At 39.1% G+C, this 13,274-nt stretch overlaps 1 pseudogene; it reads right to left on the minus strand.

Moving 5' to 3' along the window:
- Positions 1–7,876: 7,876 nt before the first annotated feature.
- LOC137757180 (OCIA domain-containing protein 1 pseudogene) lies at positions 7,877–8,561 on the minus strand (annotated as a pseudogene).
- Between the last annotated feature and the right edge of the window lie 4,713 nt (positions 8,562–13,274).

A 13,274-nucleotide genomic window follows, 5' to 3' on the forward strand; every position in this document is an offset into this window, starting at 1 on the left:
GTACCACAAGCCCCTGTGATTGTGCCCACCCACATAATTTTTCTCCAGCACTTACTTGGCATTTAGCAGCCCCAGAAATACCACAAGGCAAAATGTATTCTCCTCTCTTCAGTACTCCATGAATTGGCTAAACACTTGCAGCAAAACCTTGGACGGATTGCTGGATGCATCTGGACCTCCATTTCTTCATCTTTGAAATGAAATATTTGGATCCGAGCTGTGGTTTTCAGTCTTTCTTTTACTTATGAAACCCTTTCTACTAATAAAATCTGTAGAACTCCAATATACAAAATTTAGACCAAAAAGGGAGTTTCTTTCAAAAAAATAAGCCTGTGGCTCTAGAGCCTTCTGAGTGCAAAAAATCCCCCTACGGCCCTTCTTAATGTCAGTTGGAGGCCCTTCTGTGGAACCCTTGAAAGCTCTATGAAAGAGTGTGAAAACCACTGGACTGTATGATCTCTAAAGAACCTTTCCAGCCTCTATAGTGTATGTTTCTATGTGCACATGTGGAGTCTTGGCTGGACTGCAAGCATCTTGAGGGCAGTGATCATGTATGACATTGGGTCTCTAGATTTCACATTGTCTGTGGAGAGAAGGTGCTACATTAAGATATGTAGGCCAAGGAGGAGCATGAACTCCCCTGGAGGCATTTAGTCTTCTGTTCAATAGTCTGAAGAATTTTTTGCCTATTTCTTGGACTAGAGAGATGGATTCAATAAGCTACCACATTCTGTCCTTAACCTTGAGACTTTGAATCTGCCTTTTAAATAACCTTCCCTAAGTTTTGGCCTCCTAGAAGCTCTACCCATGGTAGTATTCATAGATTGCTTGATTTACTAGGTAAAGACAATTCAAGTCTCCTTGGACTCACATCTAACTGATGTTATTTGAGAGATAGATAGATCTTATTTCCTTTAGGAGAAGAGGAGTGTATGTGTATGTGCCACACGCATACATATTTGTGAAGTTTTTTGTTATGTTTTATCTTTCAAAGCACAGGGATCAAAGCTTAACTAAGTTGCTTTGAAAATAGGAGAAAATGCCCTCAGCCCTGAAAGTAGACTATGTTGATATTTCAGACCAAATAACAAAATTCTCTTTTCTAGGTCCCCTTTTATGATTACTTTAAAAATATTCCATACCAAAGAATTCATCATCATATCTCTGAATATAGGTTGATTCATTATATCAACAGTGACTATTATATACTCATGTTATTTGCATAGTCTAATTATTCTATGCTTATAAAATCAGAGGCTTACTTTCAGAGAGAATAAACCTTAGAAAATGCCAACAAGGGGGACTTCCCTGGTGGTCCAGTGGCTAAGACTCCGTGCTCCCAATGCAGGGGGCCCAGGTTCGATCCCTGGTCAGGGAACTATATCCCACATGCATGCCGCAACTAAGAGTTCACACGCTGTAACTAAAGATCCTGCATGCTGCAACTAAAGAGCCTGCATGCAGCAACGAAGATCCCGCACACGGCAACGAAGATCTTGCATGCCGCAACTAAGACCCGGCGCAGCCTAAATAAATAAATATTTAAGAAAATGCCAACAAGGAATTATATAGGATCTCCATCCTAGGTGCTGGGCTTAAGGCATTCTAACATTAAATAAACTAGTTGACCTCTTGAAGTCTCTCAAATAGCCTAATGTCCATGACTCTTCTTACTAGCAAAGGCTGTGATTGTCCTTCAGCTTTAGTGATTAGTTTCATGTAAGTTTAAAACTGGAAGGGATAGTCGAGCCCACAATCCTCCATTCACTATATGGAAACTGGCCCAGAAAGATGGTGTGCTAGTTAGCAGAAAAGCTAGGGCTAAACTCAGCGTTTCTAACTTTTAATTTGTTGTATTTTCCACTGACAAAAGCCTCTTGTCTTTCAACTTTTAAATTGAGCCATATTGATAGGAGCCTACATAACGTAATGTAGGGGACCCTTAAATAGTAATTTGAATGAAAAGAAATGTAGAATAATGATTCATTTTCATGACAGTCTCATCTTTAAAAGGAGTCCCTTTCTGTAAAATAGGGTAGAATTTTATGTGATAGGAAGAGGGAGGGAATGAACATTTATGAGTTGTTGACTATGTGCTTGGCATTGTGCTAAGCACTTTACATGTATTTATCTTGCATAATACACATAACAACCCTAGAAGGTAAGTATTATTCATTATAAGTGAGAATTCCAATTCTCAGAGAAGGAAAGTGACTTGCCTAAGGTCCATAGCTAGTGAGTAGGAGATCTGGGAATTGAACCAACATCTGTATGGATCTATACCCACATTCTTAGTCACTATAGCATTCTGAATCCTAGAACCTCCTGAGGAGGATAAGAAAACCATTACTCTTCTTGTTCAAATGATTTCATTGTCATTCATTCCCCAGCTGAGCTTCCTTTTGCTCATGGGATGTGGATACCTTTGGTTTCTTATGGGGCCAATAGAAAAGGCAAGGATTCTGGGATGAAATTGTTCAGCATCCTCTTTCTGTCATTCTGCTGATCTCTCTGCGAGGAATCTGCTTTTATCCCTCCTCATGCAGGATGTTTTACCAGGTGAAAAAGCATTGCTTTGAATACTCGTCTTCATCACCTGGTATAATTGTTTTGGTATCTTTTGTAATTGAAGGTTTGGTTTATTATCCTTCTTCATCAACCAACTCTAATTACTTTTTTTGGAGGGGGAGTGAAGTGGGAGGGAGAAGTCATCTGTAATTTGATTGAAGAAAAATAACTAGCATCAAGTATCTACTATGTGCTGGCATGTGCTGGGTACTTTGTATCTACCTCACTTAATCTTCACAATAATCTTTCAGAGTTATATATTCACATTTAAGAGAAAGGAAAACTGTGGTTTGAAATGGCTAAGTAAATAACATGAGGTCACATGGCTATTAAGGGGCAGAGTTGGAATTTGAACTCAGGTCTGTTTTACTCTGAAATCCAAGGTCTTGGACTTCCCTGGTGGCACAGTGGTTAAGACTCCGCCTGCCCATGCAGGGGACACAGGTTCAAGCTCTGGTCTCGGAAGATCCCACATGCTGCGGAGCAGCTAAGCCCGTGTGCCACAACTACTGAAGCCCACGAGCCCTAGAGCCTGTGCGCCGCAACTACTGAGCCCACGTGCCATAACTACTGAAGCTTGTGTGCCTAGAGCCTGTGCTCTGCAACAAGAGAAGTCACCGCTAATGAGAAGCCCGCGCACCGCAATGAAGAGTAGCCACCGCAATTGAGAAGCCCACGCACCGCAACGAAGAGTAGCCCCCGCTCGCTGCAACTAGAGAAAGCCCACGCACAGCAACAAAGACCCAATGCAGCTAAATAAATAAATAAAATAAAAATAAAGTCCAAGGTCTATTCTACTATAATACTCAACCTTCATTTAAAACACAGTTATTGCCTTCTACAAGTATCTAGACAAACTGAGAAATCTCAGTCTTGCTCAATTATCTCTCAGTCCTGGCTCCCCGTCTCTGAAGGTTTCCCTGCAGTAGAATGAACACAATCTACCACCTTTTCCAGAAAGAAAAAATGCAGAAAGCACAGCTCCCTGACATGGACTTGAAGGACTATTTCCTGTTTCTTCCTGTCCCTGCCCTGAATGAAAGGTCTGGATATACCTCTCCTGCCTCTAGTCAAGGACAGGCACCTGGGTGTGTCATCTTGGCTACAAAAAGTCGGATGGCGTTTTTATTGTCATTTTAACTGCAAGCATTCCTCTAACCTCCTGTTTCCAATTCCTGCATCTGCTAATTGGCTAATTTTGTTTTCAGTTTGCTGAAGCTTGTGTATTCTTAATTATGTTAATAGGGGTAAACTATTTAGAAGATTAACATTTAAAACACGTACTGGGTACCAGCAAAGTTTTTAAAAAATAATTTATTGAGGTACAATTCACATAACATAAAATTAACCATTTTAAAGTGAGCAATTCAGTGGCATTTAACACATTCCTAATGTTGGGCAACAAACAGTTCTACCTAGTTCCGAAACATTTCCATGACTACAGAATAAAACCCCTAATCCATAAAGCAATTTCTGGTCATTTGCACCCGGCCACCTCCACCCCAGCCCCTGGCAAATACCAGTATGCGTTCTGTCTTAATGGATTTACTTATTCTGGATATTTCATACAAATGGAATCATAAAATATGTGACCTTATTTTTGTCTGGCTTCTTTCACGTAGCATGTTTTCAAGGTTCATCCACACTGTAGCATTTATTAGTACTTCATTGCTTTTCTATGGACAAGTGATATTCCATTGTATGTATATACCACAATTTCTTTATCCATAAATTCCGTTGATGGACATTTGGGCTGTTAACACCTTCTGACTGTTGTGACTAGTGCTGTTATGAACATGTGTGTACATATACTTGCTTTGGGACCTGTTTTCGATTATTTATGGGTGCTGTCCCAGCACCATGTGTGTACATATACCTGCTTTGGGACCTGTATTCGATTATTATATACCTAAGGATGGAATGTAGGTTTATATTGCCATTCTGTTCTCTGTTTAACTTTTAGAGGAACCACCAAACAATTTTCCAAAATGGCTGAAACATTTTACATTCTCATCAGCAGTATACAAGGTTTCTAATTTCTCCACATTTGCCAACATTTCTGATTCTCCTTTTTATATTATGAGGTATCCTAATGGCTGTGAAGTTCCTTATTGTGGTTTTGAATTTCATTTCCCTAATGACGAACGATGTCAAGCATCTTTTCATGTGCTTGTTGTCCATTTGTTTATCTTCTTTGGAGAAATGTATATTCAAGTCCTTTGCTCATTTTAAATTGGGTTTTTATCTTTTTGTTGTTGACTTGCAATAGTTCTCTATACATTCTGGATACAAACCCTTATTTGGTATATGATTTGCAAACACTTTCTCTAATTTTGTAGGTTATCTTGTCCACTTTTTGATAATGGCCTTTGATGACATAAGTCTTTAATTTTGATGAAATCCAATTTATCCATTTTTTCTTTTGTTGCTTATATTTTTCCTATAATACCTAAGAAATCATTGTGAAAGTCAAGGTCATGAAGATCTACCCATATTATTTCTTCTATGAATTTTTATGGTTTTAACTCTTATATTTAGATTGTTGATCTATGTTGAGTTAATTTTTATATATGGTGTGAAATAAGGATCCAATTTCGTTCTTTTGCACATGGATATCTAGCTGTCCCAGCACCATTTGTTGAAGAGACTGTTCTTTTTCCATTGAATGGTCTTGGCATCATGTCAAAAATCAATTGGCCATAGATGGTTTGTTTATTTATTTATTCATTTTTGATAGTTAAAACAAACAATTTATTGTGAAGGGTTATAACATATGTATCAGTATGACAGTACTATGTAACATATGATAATAATAGCACAAAACAGGGCCAAGGTATAAATGGAATTGTATTGCTGTAAGATACTTACTTTATCCATGAAGTAGTACAATATTTTTTTAATTTGCATTTTTTGCAGTTTTTATTGAAGTATAGTTGATTTACAATGTTATATTAGTTTCAGGTGTACAACACAGTAGTTCATTATTTTTATAGATTATATTCTATTTAAAGTTATTACAGAATATTGGCTATATTCCCTTTTCTGTATATTACATCCTTGTATCTTATTTATTTTATACCTAGTAGTTTGTACCTCATAATCCCCTTCCCCTATCATGACCCGCCCCTCACCACTCTCCCCACTGGTAACCACTAGTTTGTTCTCTGTATCTATGAGTCTGTTTCTATTTTGTTATATTCATTCATTTGTTTTATTTTTTAGATTCCACATGTAAGTGAAACACAGTATTTGTCTTTCTCTGTCTGACTTACTTCACTAAGTATGACACAGGTACATACATATTGGAAATGGCAAGGTTTCATTCTTTTTTATGGCTGAGTAATATTCCATTGTGTGTGTATATGTGTGTGTGTGTGTGTGTGTGTGTATGTATTTATCATATATCAATCACAACTTCTTTATCCATACACCTATTGATAGACACTTAGGTTGCTTCCATATCTTAGCTATTATAAATAATTCTGCTATGAACATTGCACTACATGTATCTTTTTGTATTAGTGTTTTCATTTTCTTCAGATACATACCCAGGAGTGGAATTGCTGGATCATATTGTAGTTTTATTTTTAATTTCTTGAGGAAACTTTATACTGTTCTCCACACTGGCTGTACCAATTTACATTCCCACAACAGTGAACTAAGTTTCCCCTTTCTCTACTTTCTCACTAATATTTATTATATTTATTTTCTTTTTGATAATAGCCATTCTGGAAGGTGTGAGGTGATATTTCATTGAGGTTTTGATTTGCCTTTCCCTGATGATTAGTGATGTTGAGCATCTTTTCATGTGCCTGTTAGCTATCTGTATGTCTTCTTTGGAAAAAATGTCTATTCAGGTCTTTTGTCCATTTTGTAATTGCATTGTTTGGTTTTTTTTTATATTGAGTTGTATGTGCTCTTTATATATTTTGGATATTAACTCTTTATCAGATAAATCATTGGGAAATAACTTCTCTTGTTTAGTAGGTTGTCGTTTTATTTTGTTGATGGTTTCCTTCACTGTGCAATGCTTTTAAATATAATTAGGTCCCATTTGTTTATTTTTGCTTTTGTTTCCTTTGCCTGAGGCAATAGATCCAAAAAATATTGATAAGACTTATGTCAAAGAGTGTACTGCCTATGTTTTTTTTTAAAGTCTTTTATTTATTTATTTATTTATTTATTTATTATTTTTGGCTGTGTTGGGTCTTCATCTCTGTGCGAGGGCTTTCTCTAGTTGTGGCAAGCGGGGGCCAGTCTTCATCGCGGTGCGCGGGCCTCTCACTGTCGTGGCCTCTCTCGTTGCGGAGCACAGGCTCCAGACGTGCAGGCTCAGTAGTTGTGGCTCACGGGCCTAGTTGCTCCGTGGCATGTGGGATCTTCCCAGACCAGGGCTCGAACCTGTGTCCCCTGCATTGACAGGCAGATTCTCAACCACTGCGCCACCAGGGAAGCCCTGCCTATGTTTTATTCAAGGAATTTTATGGTTTCCAGTCTTACATTTAGGTCTTTAATGCATTTTCAGTTTATCTTTGTGTATGGTATGAGAAAATGTTCTAATTTCATTCTATTACATGTAGCTGTCCAGTTTTCTCAACAGTACATATTGAAGAGACTGTCTTTTCCCCAATTGTATAGTTTTGCATCCTTTGTCATAGATTAATTGATAATATGTGAGGGGGGTTATTTCTGGGCTCTCTATTTTGTTTCCTTGATCTGTGTGTCTGTTTTTGTGTCAGTTCCACACTGTTTTGATTACTGTGGCTTTGTAGTATAGTTTGAAGTCAGGGAGCACGATACCTCCAGCTTTGTTCTTTTTTTTCTCAAGATTGCTTTGGCTATTTTCAGTCTTCTGTGGTTTCATACAAATTTTAGGATTATTTGTTCTAGTTCTGTGAAAAATGTCATGGGTGTTTTGTTAGGGATTGCATTAACTTTGTAGATTGCTTTGGATAGTATTTTTTTATGCATGTTCCTTTTTATTTTATTTACCATAAACATTAAGAGAATACAGCAAACACTGGAGAAAGGCTTTTTAATAATTTTTCATATAAAGTTTAAGACTTAAAATTATGATTGCTACACCCACCCACCCCAATTCAACATGCAGGTATCATTTATTTCCAGATACAGTGATTCTACAGCATTGCATTCTCTTGATAGTTTTATAAAAGTATCCTTGCCCTGTAACTTAAAACAATTTCACAAACTGTGTACAATCATGGTATACTACCATCATTCAGAGAGTTCCCCCAAATGAATACATTCACACAATATTACATTAAAATGTAAGTTTTTAGAACATCATCTTCATAAGCCAAACCACAAAAACCCAGGTTCTAGTTTTAAATGTGTTTATGAAGACTGCTGCTGAGCTCAAAGCATGCAGATGTTCATGACCACCTAGATGACGCTGGATATTGAAACTTCTTCAGTAGGTCCAATGATGCAATTTTTCACTCATCCCAAGTATCTCCATATTTGTTTACTTTGACTTGGGCAATATGATCAGTAATACCAGTGGGAGTAGATTCATTCATAGAAGCACTGAATGGAGTTGTCTCATGATGAGGAAGCATCTCTTTTTCTGTGTTGTCTGCTGCTGGGGATGTCACAAAAGATAAATGACCACTCATGTTTGAGTCATATTTTGACTTCTGAGAATAGTGCCCAGTTGGTGAAGATCGTCATGCCTGTCCTGATCGTAAAGCTTCTCCAAGAGGGGAATTCTCAAGATTCTTGAACTTCTCTTGGCAAGTTTTCACATAGGAAAGCTTTCCAGCAAAGTATCCCATGATGCAAGCAAATGTAAGTTTAGGGATGGAACCATATTTGGGATGACCTGAAAGGATTCATCTGAACCAGAAGCTTTCATCATTGCATTCTGCAAAGACTCTTCTTTCTTCCTCTGTTGGAATGTAATCAGCCCTTATGTGGGGAATTGGTCTTGGAACTTCTGCATTTGGCTCTTAAAAATCAGCCCTCCCATTCATCTTTCCTCCAAATGACAGCAGTGGGTGAGAGCGCGGCAAGCCTTGGCGACCAGGGGCAGAAGGCCCGGAGGGGACCCGAGAGGGGTCGGTGGGGAGGGGAGGGCAGGAGACACGCAGGACCACAGTGGAGTTGGGGGGGTGGGGAGCAGTCAATGACACGACCGCCTAGAAGTCACCCAGATACAGGCTCAAAATGACCGTGACCCGGAAGCACTGGTGACCTACGGGAGGAAATCGCTTTGGATAGTATTAACAATATTAATTCTTCCAATCCATGAACATGGGATATCATCTTCCATTTCCTTCATCAATGTCTTATAGTTTTTGAAGTATAGGTCTTTTACCTCCTTGGCTAAGTTTATTGCTAGGTATTTTATTCTTTTTGATGGGATTGTAAATGGGATTGTTTTCTTGCATTTTCTTTCTGATAGTTTATTATTAGTGTATAGAGTACCTTGCAACTTTACTGAATTCATTTATTAATTCTAATAGTGTTTTGGTGGAGACTTTATAGCTTTATATATATCACATTACTTTTAGTGTAGGTTTAGTATCTTTATCTTTTCTTCAATTCTGAATGATAACCTTGCTGTGTAGAGTAACTTAGGTTGTAGGCTTTTTCTTTTCAGTGCTTTAAATATATATGACACTACATTCTGGCCTGCAAACTTTCTACTGAACAATCATCTGATAACCTTATCGGGGGCTGTTCCCTTATATGTGAGTCTTTGTTTTTCTCTTGCTGCCTTTAAAATTCTCTCTTTATCTTTAACTTTTGCCATTTTAATGATGATATATCTTGGTGTGGGTCTCTTTGGGTTCATCTTGTTTGAGACTCACTGTGTCTCCTGTACCTAGATATCTGGTTCAAGAAGTTTTCAGCTATAATTTCATCAAATACATTTTCCACCCCTCTCACTCTTCTTCGGGGACCCCTATAATGCAAATGTTAGTACGCTTGATGTTGTCTCAAAGCTCCCTTAAACTATTCTCATTTTTTCAAAATTTGTTTTTCTTTTTGCCCTTCTGAGTGGGTGATTTCCACTATTCTATCCTTCAGATCACACGTTTTATTCTGTATCATCTAATCTTCTGTTAATTCCCTCTTGTGTATTTTTCTTTTCAGTTATTGTATTCTTCAGCTCTGACTGTTTCTTTTTTATATTTTCTAGTTCTTTGTTAAAATTCTCACTGTGCGCATCTATTCTTCTTTTTTTTAAATTTTTTTCTGCGTTGGGTCTTCGTTGCTGCATGCATGCTTTCTCTAGTTGCCACGAGCGGGGGCTGTTCTTCATTGTGGTGTGCGGGCTTCTTATTGGGTGGCTTCTCTTGTTGCGGAGCACGGGCTGTAGGCGCATGGGCTTCAGTAGTTGTGGCACACAGGCTCAGTAGTTGTGGCACATGGGCTTAGTTGCTCCGTGGCATGTAGGATGTTCCCAGACCAGAGCTTGAACCCGTGTCCCCTGCACTGGCAGGCAGATTCTTAACCACTGTGCTACCAGGGAAGTCCCTATTTAGCATTCTTATTACTATTGTTTTGAACTCTTTATCTGGCTAATTATTTATCTCTGTTTTATTATGGTTGTTTAAAGTTTTTTTCTTGTTATTTCGTTTGAAACATATTCCTCTGTCTTCTCATTTTGTTTAACTTTCTCTGTCTCTATGAATTTAGGTGAAACAGTTACCTATCCTGGTCTTGAAGGTGTGTCATTGTGTGGGAGCATCTCTACGCAGTCTGCCTGTGCCCAGTGGCTTTGGTGGGAGAGCTGGATCTGAAGTGAGCACAGGCTGTGTCTTCCCCCTGGGGTGTGCTGGCAGCCACTGCCTCAGTGTGAGATAGTGCTGGAGTTTGAGGGGCTAGAGTCAAAGCCAAGTACAAGCCGGGGCTTCTCCTATGCTCAGTGGCTGTCTGGGCCTGAGCGTCTGGAGCAGGAGCCCTAAGGGAGTTGGGTTTATCCAGGGTAAGATGGAAGTCTCCACATTGGTTTGGGGCATGGCTGGGGCCTGAAGGCTTGGGGCTGCATTTCTGTGTGCTGGTTTCACTTTTATTCCATGGTATGCATGCTTTCGTTGGAGGCTGGGCCAGGGTCAGAGGGGTTGGTGCCACACTACTGAGCTGGTTTTGCTCCCTCCTGAGTGTGTGCAGGGACTTGTGCTCTGGAGATGGTGGTCTTCGCCCTGGAGCTAGTTTTGCTCCATCCAAGTGAGGGCACTGATTCAGGTGCTGGCAGTGGCTGCTTCCACCCTGGTCAGAGGCAGGGTTAGGGTCCTAGATGGCTCTATTCCCTCCAAGGGTGGACACTCTCATTGGCAATAACAGCCTTCTCCTTCATGGGGAGAATTGCCAGAGCAAGAGGGGCTGGAGCAGGAGCCTGGTGCAGGCTGTTGGTATGCTGGGGCAGTCCTGGCAAACTGACCAGAACCCCAGACAGTTTTTTTTTTTTAATTAATTAATTTATTTATTTATGGCTGTGTTGGGTCTTCGTTTCTGTGCGAGGGCTTTCTCTAGTTGTGGCAAGCGGGGGCCACTCTTCGTCGCGGTGTGCGGGCCTTTCACTATCGTGGCCTCTCTTGTTGCGGAGCACAGGCTCCAGACGCGCAGGTTCAGTAATTGTGGCTCACGGGCCCAGTTGCTCCGTGGCATGTGGGATCTTCCCAGACCAGGGCTCGAACCCGTGTCCCCTGCATTGGCAGGCAGACTCTCAACCACTGCGCCACCAGGGAAGCCCCCCAGACAGTTTTTAATCTACTGCCTCTGTGCTGTGACTGGGAGTGTGCAAGTTGTGTGTGTACTCAAGAGTGGAGTTTCAGTTTCTTACAGCCTCCAATAAGCCCCACTGGTTTGCAAACCTGATAAGGGTTGTTGTTTCCCAGTGTTGGACCCCAGGACTGGGGTGCCCAATATATGGCTTGAATCTCTTGCTCTGCAGGGAGGAAGCTTGAGTCTGTGATATCCCCTTCCTCTTCTGGGTCCCCCACTAGGGGTGTGGGCCCCGACCAGATCACTTCTCCCTTCCTACCAGACTCCATGTGGATCTTTCTTCACAGCCTTGGTTTAGAAAAGCCAGCCTGCTCGTCAGGTCTATTTCAGCGAGAGTCACTCTACACATAATTGTAATCTTCATGTGTTCGTGAGGGGAGGTGAGCCCAGCATCCTCCTATTCTTCCATCTTGATCTTGAAGTCTACATGGTCTATTCTGGACTCTTAATTCTATTCCATTGATTTGTATGTTAGTTCTTATGCCAGTGACATGCTGTATTGATTACTGTAGCTTTGTAGGGAGTTTTGAAATCAGAAGTGTGAGTCCTCTAACTTTGTTCTCCCTTTTCAAGATTGTTTTGGCTATTTAGGACCCCTTGCAAATCCACATGAACTTGAGAATTGACTTTTCCATTTCTGCAAAAAAAGAAAGGCTTCTGGAATTTTGATAGAGATTGCATTGAATCTGTATATCCCCTTAAGGCAGAATTGACATATTAACAATATTAAATCTTGTAAACCATGAACACAGAATGTATAGAATGTCTTTCCATTTATTGAGGTTTCTTTTAATTTCTTTCAGCATTTTTAAAAGTTTTCAGTATATGTCTTTCACCTCCTCGGGTAAATTTATTCCTGGATATTTTATTCTCTTGAGCAATATGGTAAATGGAGTTATTTAAATAATTTCCTTTTTGGATTCTTCATTGTTGGTGTTTGTTGATTTTGCATCCTGACATTTTGCTTAATTTCTTTATTAGCTTTTCTGCGTCAATTGAGATGATGATGTGGTTTTTCTCCTTCTTTCTTTTAAGTTATGTTTTACACTGATGGATTTTCTTATGTTGAACTGTTCTTGCATTTCTGGGATAAATCCCACCTGGTCATGGTATATAATCCTTTTAATATGCTGTGTATTCAATTGGCTAGTATTTTGTTGAGGATATTTGAATGTATATTCATAAGATACATTGTTCTGTAGTTTTCTTGTGATGTCTTTATCAGAGTAATGCTAGCCTCATACAATGAGTTAGAGAGCTTTCTCCTATTTTTTTTTTTTGAGAAGTTTGAATTAGTGTTAATTACTCTCTAAATGTTTGGCAGAGTTCACTAGTGAAGCCATCAGGTCTTGAATTTTTCTTTGCTGAGATGTTTTGCTTTGTTTTGCTTTATTACACATTCAATATATTTACTGTTCAGAATTTCTATTTTTTCTTCAGTCAGTTTTGGTAATTTGTAAGTTTCTAGGAATTTGTCCATTTCATCCAGGTCATTTTATTTGCTGTGATATAGTTGTTCATGGCATTCTCTAATAATCCTTGTTATTTCCGTAAGGTTGGTAGTGATGTCCCCGTTTTCATTTCTGATTTTAGTTCTTTGTATTTTTTCACTTTTTTCTTTGTCAGTCTACCTAAAGGTTTGTCAATATTGTTCTTCTTTTCAAAGAACCAACTTTTGGGCTCTTTGATTCTGTTATTTTTCTGTTCTCTATTTTGTTTATCTCTACTCTAATCATTATTATTTCCTTTTCTCTGCCAGATAGGCATTTACTTTGCTCTTATTTCTCTAGTTCTTTAAGGCATAAATTTATGTTATTGATTTGAGGTTTTTCTTTTTTTTAATGTAGGAGCTTAGAACTATGATTTTATCTCTTAACAATAGATTCCCTCAGAGGTGGTTTCTGTCTACTTCTTTCCTCCTGTGAATGGGCCATACTTTCCTGTTTCTTTGT

This window comes from Eschrichtius robustus, chromosome X (assembly GCF_028021215.1).
Source record: "Eschrichtius robustus isolate mEscRob2 chromosome X, mEscRob2.pri, whole genome shotgun sequence".
In the NCBI taxonomy this organism is placed as follows: domain Eukaryota; kingdom Metazoa; phylum Chordata; class Mammalia; order Artiodactyla; family Eschrichtiidae; genus Eschrichtius; species Eschrichtius robustus.